At 42.0% G+C, this 12,695-nt stretch overlaps 1 protein-coding gene across 1 annotated transcript in view; it reads right to left on the bottom strand.

The window, feature by feature from the left end:
* LAMA1 (laminin subunit alpha 1) overlaps positions 1-8,685 on the bottom strand; it is a 103,678-nt gene extending 94,993 nt beyond the window's left edge. Inside the window, exon 1 of the mRNA XM_069853887.1 lies at positions 8,668-8,685. The gene's annotated coding sequence lies outside the window, so the exon portion shown is untranslated. The remainder of the gene's footprint in view (positions 1-8,667) is intronic.
* Positions 8,686-12,695: the final 4,010 nt, after the last annotated feature.

Genomic DNA, 12,695 nt, shown 5'->3' with positions numbered 1-12,695 from the left:
GTAAACAGAACAAGGGGCAACTCGGACCCCTGCTCCAGTCCTTTCCAGAAGGGCAGCACAAACTTCACTGGAAGTGCCACTCACTGCAGAGCTTTTTTTTCCTTCTCCTTCCCACACAAATATTTCTTTCCATTTTCTTCTTTGATCAAATGAGCTTTGCGACAGAAGGCACAATTACCATTCATGCTTTTAGAAAATGGAATAAATTATCAATACTAAAGCAAGTGTCAGTGCTAGCTCTAGCTTGCCTTTATGCTCAACGGTTAAAATACAAGGTTTGTTATAGTCAGCATGACTTATGCCACTGATTTGCTAAGGCCAAGGATTTTGCCATTAAAAACTTCTTGTTTAAACAGGTAAAAAATAATAATCCAATAATCAAATCAATACTACAGAAGTTGTTTTGAATTACTTGTACAGGTTCTACATTGTCCTCTCAGTCTTTCAGCAAATAAAAGATTACACAAATATGATGAAAGAAAGTAGTGGACATGGCCTTATCTTCAAGGTCATTTTAAAGAAAAAAAAAAAAAACCAGTAAAAATGCAGGCAGAGCCAAGGGGAAAATGAAGTTTCTACTTTGGGAAGTCCATTTCTTAAACAGATTTTAACCTTTATTTTCATGCAGGAGTCAAGAGAGGTCTGGATCCCACAGCACAATAAATGAGCTCACAGCAAGGATTTATTGTACATTATTATGCTCCCAAAACACCTTTCAAATCTGGAACTTAAATCTGAAAGAATTGATTGGAAATATATTAAATGACAGTTAAAAAAAAAATCAAAAACTAACAAGTTGAAGCTGATAAAAGAGAAGGAAGTGCTAAATGCTGAAATTTGTCTACACCAAAGCAGCAGTAGGATCTTCACAGCTTTGCCTGGTAGGAAGAGCCCAGAAAAGATAAACCAATTCAGTCCATTAAGCCACATTAGCTGCTGTTTCACACAGACTGCAAAGTTGGTCCACTTGTGGAAAGGCAGTCCGCCTTTCCTTTTCCTACCACATACCCCTGCTCCCTTCCAATAGCCCTGGGAGCTCACATGGCCACTAGAGCAATAGGGTTTTTCCAAGAAGACTTTGGGGGAGGAGCAGGGAGTAAATTGGTCTCAACACCAAAGTATTCTAGAAGTGTTTTTTTTCTCTGCCAGGAACACAAGCAAATGCTTCTTGAGAACCAGAACTGCTGTTTCACATCAGGAGGTGAAGTATAAATCATGTGAATCTACACAGCTCTGTAATAAGATATTAAAGGCTTAGACTTTGATAGCATTTATAGCCTTACATGTCTGTGTTCTCTAATTTTTAGAGCATTGTCTAGATCTACAGTAACTATAAAATTAATCTCCTAGTTTTCCTGTAAAATTGTGATGTATCAGCTTTTAACACCCAAAAATGAGTATAAAACAATTACCTGTCAAGGAAAAAGCAGTTTTTTCCCCTTTTAAAAAACATGCACTGCAACTATCAAAAAAAATCTTTAAAATAAAGCCCTTAGAATAGCATAAGCAACTACCAAAGAACTAACACAGGTATACCACCTTACCTTTTTTTGCTTTGACGCACAAGCAGATCACAAAATCATAGAATGGCTTGGGTTGGAAGGGATCTTAGAGATCACCTTGTTCCAACCCTTCTGCTATGGGCAGGGACACGTCCTGCTAGACCAGGCTGCTTAAGTAACCATCCAACCTGGCTTTGAACACCTCCAGGTATGGAGCATCCACAACTTACCTTGGCAACCTGTTTCAGTCTCACCACCCTCTCACCTCAAAACCTTAAAGCCAAAGAATGCTGCACCTCATGCCTTAATGCCCAGAAGCACTACATACAACCTCTGAGATATCACTTAAGTACCCCAAAACACAAATAAATGGGAAGTATGTTTGATGTGTACCTAAGGGTTATGCCAACTAACAAATCACAATTCCTGCAAGATGGCCTAACCAACATCCTCTTGCAAAACTCCAACAAACTGTAGTGGTGTTTGGTCAAGAAGGGATGCCTCAGGGATAGAAATAATTAGACATAGGAGACAGCAGCAAACCCCACCTGAAGATCCTGTGTGCGACTGCTGTAAATACCCGCAACTGATGAGCACACACTGATAGTCCTGAATTTCCAGAAATGCTTTTTCTAAGCCCTCAGGGAGTGGAGAAAATATTTATGACAGGCAAATGGGTTTATTTTTATCTTAATCTTTATCTTAATGCTTTCATGGGATTTTTCTGCCACATACCTTTGTACTCAGAGAAAAGTATAATCTGTGGCTTGTGGGTCCTGACTTTCTTTTAAAGTAAGTGAGGGAAAAAAACAGAGTGGATTTAAAATTTATGACTTTGTAATCAAGGCCAAGCATACTTTCCTAGCACAACGTCCAAGGTTTTCTTTGCAGACCACCAGAAAAACACAAGTTTTGTGGTTTTCTTCCTCTCTCCCATCCCCAAGTCATACCTCAATCAGCAAAATATATACCTAGTTACAATCCATTACCTTTTATATTCCTCTCTTTATGCTACAAATTCCATTTAATATGATCAAATCCCATTTCTATTCAATAAAGATTTGAAAATATATTTGTATTGCCTATTACGAATTTAGGGAACTTCATCATTTTAATGCAATGGTATCCACAAAATCAGCATTTCTGGTGGTATGCAATGTGGCCTTCATTTGAGGTGACTTCATAGACAGGTCCTTTAAAACTTCAATTGAACTGTATAGAACTAAGTCCATTACACTAATGCCTCAACAGCTGAATCCTTACAGAAAAGATGACTCAAAGCTCCAGAATTACATATATTCTTATACAGAGCACGTGTGCCAAGTCCTGTACTCCAGACAGGCAGTTGCTGCAGCTCCATGGTTCCCCAGTCCCATAAGGAGTAAAGTTGAGCATGTATCCCCAGCAGGCACGCACACACGCACATAATGCATTACATATATGCACATATATACGACCAGCCACATAGACCAGAAAAGGCAGAAATACACAAATGCAACCACCACAAATGATCTCATCCTGTTCCCTGCTCCAGCTGATCAGGATAAAAGACCTTAAGTAGAAAATGTATATTCACACAGAGATATGTGCAACACAGATATTTTCAGTAACTGGACTCATACATGCAGCTTTTCAGTAACTGCCCTCCCTGGATCCTAAGTTTCCCCTGTTGCTGGCACCTGGCCATGTGAGCCCTTGAGGCCCATAGTCTCTCTCCAACTGCGGGTCCACAGGCCACTTTACATACACATTACACTCCTCTCATCACACCCAACACATACACACTATGGATTCCTCCAGTTACTGGCAGAGACATTCAGCCTACCTGGTAGTGTTCCCCTGGATTTTCTTATCACCAATTGCCCAATGTGACACATACACATGTTAGACAGATGTCTCAGGTAGACCCTAGACCCCACTGTCTTCCCAGGTAATAACCTTGGATCTCCTGCGCCCTTCAGGAGTCAATTTGCAGACCCTCTGATCCCTCCAGTACCCATCCCAAAATTGTGGCCAATTTGATAACTGGCTCCCAAGCCACTCATCCTGCTGGCTGGCTGGTCTGTCTTGATGTTTGCTGGCAAGCACACATTGACATATAAATCCACACATCACACTCACCACAATCTCCCCCAGTCGTGGTTATCCAGCCCTCATGGTCCCCTCTCCATTGACTGGTACATATATCTCCATGCACACAGCAGAGATCACCTCACCCAAGAAGGCAGTTGGAGAGTTTAATAAAAAGATATGAGGTACATTATTACAGGACATGTACTTAAGAGTATGGGGCATGGAGATATAAGAACAGAGACCTGCAGCTTGTTTACAGCCAATTGGCCTCCTTTAACTTCTTACCCATCTTCCCTCCACCCCATACTCATTCCTTCCTAGACCATATTTATTCCCTCACCCCTACTCTGTCTTTGGCTCTTCCTCTACTCATCCCAAAATAAGTCTCATGCAATCCCAAGGTGTTCTCCCCCTACATCCCTTAACGAGCCCCATACCCCTGTAGACGGCTGCCACCACCATCACCACCTCACTCCTTTAAGCCCTGGAGAGTTGCTCCCATAACTCAGGGACAGCCCTACAAGGGGCTCATTTCTCTGGATTCATTATTGGGGTTGCCCCACTTTGCTCCTCTGTGCTCCTTTGTATATGTGGACATGAGCACTGGCACAGGCTGCCGGGGGAGGTGGTTGAGTCACCATCCCCAGAGGTGTTGGAAAAAAAAAAGATGTAGATGAAGTACTTAGCGATATGGCTTAGTAGTGGACAGGTACAGTTGAACTCCATGATCCCAAAGGTCTTTTCCAACCAAGCAATTCTATGATTAGACCACATGGTATAAGTTAAATAGAGGGTGGGCAGGCCCTGTTACTTAACCTGCCTGTAGACACAAGGAGTGTATAGAAGGGTATATACAAACGACATATATGTTCACTATAACTGAGGTTTCCAACCCAGGGAAAAAGCAAGTATAAGCCAAGTATACTATTCTACCCAATTTTGCCAAAAATTAAAAGTTTTCAGCTTACCACAACACTAAGTGATTCTGCCTCAGATTCCTATCATATTTCTAGCTCATCGGTCTCCTGTCTCACACCACAAGTTGCAAACAGTATTGCCTTGCATTTTCCACAAGTTTCAAGTGACTTCAGATTTCTTTTAGTGTTCTCTTATCAGGAAACAATATTTGTATCAGTGGAAGCATGGCAGAAATGTTAAAAGAAAAATATTTAAAAGTAAAGACAAACTTTGCACAGGATAGAAATCTTCACATTTCCAATATTGCTTCACACTTTGTTGCAGATTTCATGACAAATCTGGTACTTAAGACTGATTAAAACAAGCTCTATTAAAGCCATTAGCATACACCAACCTATGGTAATGCAGTAAGCAAAGAACTTACAGCATTTTTTTTTCATCTCATACAAAAAACATTTGAGAATGTAACATTCAGCTCAACTTGAAAGAGTAAGTAGACTTTCTTCAAAGTTTTATGATCATTCATGTACCTTCTGGAAGTCTGGTTCTCAGTTTCAAAAGCATCAGAAGAAACTATATCAATACACAGAACATCTTTGAATGCACGAGGCTGCAGTGAGACAACCAAGAGTGTACAATCTACTCTTCGAATCTTGTAGACTAAAGACCAGATCTAAAAAAACTGAGAAGACTGAAGTTTCTTCCTGCCAAATGCTGTCACATCCACAATTAAAGCAGATCAACTCTGAAGCGGAACTTGCCAACATGAATTAGGCACCAAGAGGGAGGCGCAGTGGCTCAGTAAAGAATCAGCAGATGTGGGTACAATAAAAAAAAAAAGTTTCTCCTGAATTCAAATGCCTGATTGCTGCTTGCAACAGAATTAGATGAAAAAAAGCAGAAGGCCTGCAAGTTAATTCTCCTTCCATCTTTAAGTGGCAGCAGCAGCAGCTTTTTCTCTTGCCCATTCTCCTTGTGCATACATTAAACTTGCATTCATAGCTGCACGACAGCTCCGTTTAAAAAGAGTTTTGGAGAGATTTCATACATGCCTCCTCCTCCTCTGCATTACCTGTCACAGCAACTCGGTAATAAGGGTCTCCATTCAGAAATTGGAGCTGTGGGTTCAAACACTCTCAAACTAAGGAGATTAACCTAAATCTCCAGCTTCCTGTGCAAGTGCTTCTACAATCTGATTTATAAACAAACCATATCACTTATGTTTCAGTAAAAAAATGTAGCTGCTGACCATAAAGTTATCATTCGTGTATTAGTCATAGCCTAAGCATACTTACTAAACCAGATTCTTGCAAGAAATTTGGGGTTGAAACCCAAATGATATGCATGAGAAATACTTGTATTGAGCTCTGCCCAGATGGAGCACTCCAGGCACATTTCTGGGGTCATTCAATCCCCTGAGCATCAAAACTTTAAGACTATTGATTGCAAAACTCCAGGCAGGAACAACAGAGACAGCCGCTACAGCGCACCAACTTACAACAAACTGAGATGAGGTGCAGCTGAAGAAACATTTAGTCTATAACCACAGCCTTGACAGTTACTATTACTACACATTTGCAGTAGCAGGATTATTTTTTAATGAGAGAAAACTCACCTGACAGTGGCATAGTCAAATTTATGAATCACAGGTAATAATGTGCAAAACCATTAACTGTACACCTGTATCACTGTTACCTCCGGTAAAGTTAAGAATGCATTCCAGCAGAGCAAAGCTGTTACTGTAAACCTCCAAAATGGCTGTTTACTTCTGGGGTTGTAAAAATAGCTCTCATGTAGATCCAGACACTCCATTATTGGATACAAAAGACAACTGAAAACTGAAAACTCCAGTTTTCAACATGATCTGGACACTTTAACAGGACACAATCCACTAAACTACCAACTAAATTTTATGGGCATGTAGATATTAATCTTTATGCTGAAAGAACCAATCATTAACTCCAAAGTTGTTCAGTGCAGTGACTTTACTATTCTGTGTTGCTCTTTCTTATATTGACTTGAGCACTTTCTGACAGACCTTTGCACACTCCAGTTTCTTCATCTGCTGACAGGACAAATGCAGGAATAAACAGAAAAACAAGAAATGCTGAGAGTTCTACCAAAGTCCTCTCCAAGGGCACACCAAGATGCCTTTCCCCAAAACTTCTCCAATGCTCTTGCAGCAGCTCCAAGAAGTCTTTCTAGCCTTAGCACAGTGTTTTTCTATCATCACAATGCTTACAAGTTTGAGCTTTGGTTGTTTAGTTTGTGCAAAAGCAACGTGGCTTTTCTAATCTGCGTTGCATTCTTCACATTGTTTTAGGATCAGTAGTCTTGAATTCTGTTTTTTCTAAAGCAGTTATCTATGAGGGAGGAAGAGGGGGTTGGGTGGTTGATACTCATTGATTCCTCAGATGACCTGCACTCTCATACTGAGAAAAAAAAAATCTATTAAATTAATCTAGTATGAAGAATGGTCTTCTGCACTGATCTTTCAACTAGAAAAACACAACTATGAATTTAAATAGCCCCTGGAGGGGTGGCTTAGGTGTTACCAAATACAATGGTATCTTTGATCACCAATATAAAAGTATGCATTTTATCTAGATGCCTTTAAGAGTATGAGCTGCTATACAAGTCTGGAATATCACCACTAAGCTATTTGCAAAAGCTGCAACAGATTACTGCAGTGTGATCATTGCAGATTTCTATAAAAAAAAAACCAAAACAGTGGACTCTTGTCACGTATATCCTGCCAGCTTTAGGGAGCTTGTTAGCTTTTTAAACTGCATGCTAACATACATATTTAAATGGAAGTTGATAGTGAAGTAAGGCTGCTTGGTGTATATAAGCTGGTACTTTCCAAAAACAACTGTGAGAATTAATTTTGTGCCATTTTTGTCTGTTTCTCAAACTGAATCTTCATAACCATGGTGAAGTGTATCTTTGCAAGCTGGAATATATGGACTCAGCAGTTTACTTGCTCTTGATTTTGACCTCCTTACCAGGAGGATGAAGTTCTGTACAAATAATGATATTGAGAAACACACTTGCGTTTACTGCAACACATAAACATCCAGACGCTGATCTTCCAATATATCAATCTTGAACACAAAACTGCACCATAAATAAAATTTGCACAACATATGCCTTCCAACCATTTTCCATTCAAGGCTTTTGGGTTTTAATAGAGACCTACTGAGGCTGGGGACTAGCGTGCAGAGAGTAGAGGTTAGATATTCTGCTGTTGACACCACTGGGAGGTGAATCAAGCCAAAAGCGAGAGCGCCTGGTGTCTACCACTGCTTTTCCTCATAAGCCAACACTCTACTGAGTCAACTACCGTTGACCCAGTAAGAAAAGCGAGCTGTTGCTCACTAACTTCAGGTTCACGAGGAGAACAGAAGTCACAGCACTTCGAACAAAGAGGATGCGTTCGGGATCAAGTTTTTCGCAAAGCGAGAACTCGCCGGTGCGTTCCGGTATCCCGGCTGCATTGCCCCACGTGCAAAGAACAAATAAAAAGAGAAGAAAAGCTTCGTAAATTATCTCTGTTACACCCTCATCCTCCGCCTCATGCCTCGAAAGCGGTTTGGAACTCCTCTCGCCCCGCATAACAGAGCTTAATCTGGTTTCTATTAGCGATAGCGTGATGCATCCTTCGGGTCCGCCCGCTCCCCTCCCTTCCCCGGGGCGAGACCCCCGGCTCCGCCGCCCCTGCCCGGCTCCGGCTTCGGTCTGGGCTCCCGCCAGCCCTTCCCCCTGCCCCGGGAGGGGAGCAGCGGCCGTGCCGCCCCCTCCTCCTCGGCTTCTGCCGCTCCGCAGAATTTCTCGGCTCCCACAAAGCGAGTGGGCGGCCCCGGAGGGCGGCCAGGCGGAATGGTCCCCTCGCCGCCGAGGGAGAAGAAAGGGCTCTAGGAAAAGGGGGGAGGGCTTGCTGCGCGGCGCGGAGATGAAGGGGGAGAAGCGCTAAGGGAGGAGGGGCGCGGGGAAAAGCGCGGCGAGCAGCGCTGCCGGACCCCAGCCCGCTTCTCCCCGCACGGCTCCCTCTGCGGCGCTGCCCGACGGGAGCCGGGGACACCCCGCCAGAGCTCTCCCAGCCCCAGGGTGCGGCTGCAAATGAACTTTGCAGGCATTGCACCGCGCACCCCGAGAGCCACCCCTCCGCGCTCACCTCGGGGCTGCCCCTGCGCCCAGAGCAGCGAAGCCGCAGCCACCAGCAGCGCCAGCGGCCGCCTCCCGCCGCTGCCCATCGCTGCCACCGCCGGGAGGGCCGCTACCCGCCTCGCTTTATATGCTCCCCCCGCCCCGCCCCGCGCCGGATCCCTCCCCATCGCTCACACACACACACCCCGCGTTCACACACACGCTCCCACGCTCAGGGTCCCCGCACGAAGCGCATCCCTCCAGGCAAAACCCGCCCCGAAGCGGGGGATGCGCGGCCGGGGCGACGAGCCCGAATCCGGTGCCTAAAAAAAGTTCTGGGAAGCTGTAATTCATAATCTGGGACATTTCGCAAAGAGAGGCTTTGTTGGGGAGATAAGGTAAAAGCATATGGGAGGAGAAAGCACTGCTAAACCTAAGTAGTAATAGAGTTTTCCTATAGGGCTGGTATTTTCACGTGTTAAAAAAAAATATCCAGCTGCTGAGGGTTTCCTTGTAAGTTTGTCATCCCCAGCTTTCAAACTTGTTGCCCGGCCTGATATTTTTCATCCTCCACTCCACATCAAGACAGCAAATCAGCCATGTTTGTAAATGAAACAAGTTGGTAAACTACGAGGTTGATTTCTTTTGTCCTGTAGGGAGTCTTTGCAACTTTCTTGATCAGCTCCCTCTTGAAACTAGCATAAAACACAACAAACTGATCGCAGAGACCTTTCTTTAGTACTTCAGGAAAGTTCATTCCCATTAGGCTTTCTTGTTTTAAGTTTCATCATGTCGCAGAGCTGATATCTACAGCACTCCTTAACGAATATTTCAAGTCACAGCCAGGTACAACGTTTTCCTGGGAAAAAAACTGTATGCCCAAAACAGGTTGGTTGAAGTGAGGGAATTTTAGTAAAAAGATACTGTCTCCGAAATTCGAATACTCGCTGACAACGCATGCTGCTTATTTTTTAGGAAAGCATTGTGCTGTTCTGTATGGTATTGCATTTAAAAACATATTTCAAAATACAATAATGTGTATGAGTTGCATGAGCAGAATTAGCCTGCAAGTGGATTCTTCAAACCGAGGACAACTCTTTGTGAACTTCAGACTTCAGTTTGGTTTTCTGGTTGTTTTTATTGATTGGAGTAAATTAATTCAGGAAAAGAATAGTAACTTACACATTTCGTATAAAATAAAGCTATTTCTTATCATATAACTCTGAATTATGAGTTATACTTGAGAAGGCATAGCAACGTTTATATTCAAAACAGAGACAAACAGTACAAATCTGCAGGTCAAGGAGATAAAAAATGAAAAAGCTCTGCCATAAAACTGTATCAAAAGGCCTTCAAGCCTGCAAATAAATAATACTGCACATTTATCCTTTCCAACAGATCCAATGTTTTCTCACACCAGGAACTTCTTAAATTTCAGGACAGGCAAGCAGGAGGAAAGCAAAACATCTGTGGAGAGAAAAAGTCAACAATAGTCAAGAGCCAAAGCATCATTTGTTCTAAAATCACAAAGGTCAGGTTAAGGAATCTTCTGTGCAGGATTGCAAGTACCAGTTGAGAGCCAAGTATAAAGGAAAGGGAAAGAAGGAGCATCTGTGCAACATAAAGTCCTGGCAGTTTACAGCTTTATAATCAGTTTAACCATTTCTTGAAATTACAGGAAGCTGAAGAATTCTTTCTTATATCCATGCAATGAATAATTGCCAGTTCATTGCTACATGCATATATCCTCACCAGAATATTCCACAAGACCTAGAGAATGCATATTAAGGTTCAACTCTGGACTTCATCATCTGACTCAATTATTATACTTTAACTAAAAATTTAACATTACAGCTTGTAACTGAAATATATATGTTGAATTAGTCTGCAGGACTACATCTCAGTTGCTCAGTGTCATTATAATCATTCCCTAAGAAAACTAACTCTCCTCCAATTTCATTTGAGTATGTGCCTCTTCCTGGAGAAGAGGATTACTATGTTTACCAGCATATCTTTTTCTAAAGTTCATTGCTAGTATTACAATATACCAGACAATCTGAATGATCCCCAGCTCAAGACAGCACTATTGATACAATACTTTCCTAACCTCACTTTCTAATGAGCTTTCAATGATTATAGCATTAGTTGAGCTTCTAAAGCAAGTGTAACACCCCTACACATTTACACTGAGCAAGTGTGTCAAGCATGATAAGTTGGAGAATGGAAGTTTCTTAGTCTCTGACAAACTAACCTGATGAGGATATGGAATGCCATGGTACAGATAGGATCTTTAATGAGTCAAGAAATGTGCACAAGGATGAAAGCATTTTAGGGCACTGTACTTTTGTGCATGTTTATACAGTCCCCGAAAACCATCTGCATAAACTAAACTCTGAGCACTACTATATCATATGTGCTTAACATCTATAGTAGCACCGCGAACAAAAATAGCACAGGAGAGTTTTATATTGTAAAGTAATTAACTTGCTACTGCTCCAACTTCCCTTGAAAGAAAGACAGAGATGACACAAGTTTTAGAAAAGATATCTTTTGGAATACCTCACACTTATTTGTTTCGCTAATTAAAATTTACTCCCAAATAAAGTGAAAAAAAATTTGCTATGTAAGCCAAGAAAAAAAGTTATCTACAAATGCCCAGAAAATGCTGAGAGATGTAGTTCCAGGGAACTTCTTAAAATCTTGTTTTCTCTTTCAACAGCTTTCATGAATTAGAATTGCCTTAAGGATTAAGTGCTTCAGTAGCAAAGGAATGGAAAATCCTCATATTTAGGATGATGTTGCACAAAGTAAACAAGTAAATCTAGCCATCTGTGGATAACAACCTATGGATAAAAACATTGCCTTTGGCAAAAACAGAAGTTTGGGAGAATTCAGACTGGAGAAAGCCCAAATACATAGGGTATAAATGGAACTGCTCTGCTGTCCTGCACCTAAGTAAACTCCAAGTGAACACCAAAAGTGTTTTTTCAGCTTTTGTCTGTGTCACAGTGCTTAAGGCAGAGCTATTGTGTTAATAGCAGGTCCCCTTCTGGCCCCTCAAGAGCATGAAGTCACCTCCTGACCCCGGAGGGCAGCAGGGGCATTCATAGCTGTCAGTGATGATGTGCTTTTCCTCATCCATAAAATTTAATAACTTGCACGTCCCATCATCCCAGCTTACCACCCTTCCCACTCTCAATGATCCTTTCACCTCACTGCATATTGGAGCATTTCTACACTATGAATAATATTGACAATATATCTGCTGGAACTGGGATGGGGAATTTGTTTCCAGAAGAAGGCACACTGATAGAACCAGTCAATAATCCCACTCAGACCTGTATTTAGTGGCTAAATAAGGTTTTTATCAATAGTTGTATTGTACAACAAGGTGTCTCTAATTTTTAGCTAGGTTTTGTTTGGCTTTTTTGCACACGCTTGTTATACATTCTGTATCTCTGCCTTATTATCTCATAAATACCACCCAAGTGTTCTGCAACAGCATTCTGTAAATAATTATCACTTGTAAACAGAAGGAAAAAACAATACAGTAAACTGCCTGTCTGCCTTTAATAAACATTCAGCCACAACTAAAAGCTGGTATTGATAACTTCCAGTGCTTTTCTCCTTCCTCAGAGAAGAGGTTAATAAATCTGATCTGTGACAGACCAAAGAGAGGAGTAAATTCAAAGCAAAAGGCTCTTCACAACATACCCTGCCCACAACTTCCCCTCAGCAGAGACACTGCCTCTGCAGTCTGAAAGAGCAACCCAAGGAAAAAGGTGTAGGCCAGGGCATCTCCCAGTTCCCTCCTGGTGTTCCTCAGCTGGTAGTCTGATGCTCTGCTTTGGCATCAAAAATCTTTGCCCTTTCTATTCCTGAAAACGATTTCAAGCTGTAACTTGAAATCTACGTTACAATAGTTTGGCTCTGAGGTGAAAAAGCCATGATGATTAAAAGCTATCCTTCTACAAGGACTAAAGAAAATCTGCTGTTTCAGAGGAACCTGGGAAACAAATATTGCAGGAACATGCACAAAGCTGTCACAGGCCAGTG

The sequence above is a fragment of the Phaenicophaeus curvirostris genome, chromosome 3 (genome assembly GCF_032191515.1).
Source record: "Phaenicophaeus curvirostris isolate KB17595 chromosome 3, BPBGC_Pcur_1.0, whole genome shotgun sequence".
In the NCBI taxonomy this organism is placed as follows: Eukaryota; Metazoa; Chordata; class Aves; order Cuculiformes; family Cuculidae; genus Phaenicophaeus; species Phaenicophaeus curvirostris.
Note: the sequence above shows the minus strand (reverse complement) of the source record. Positions and strands in the feature narration are given on the sequence as shown.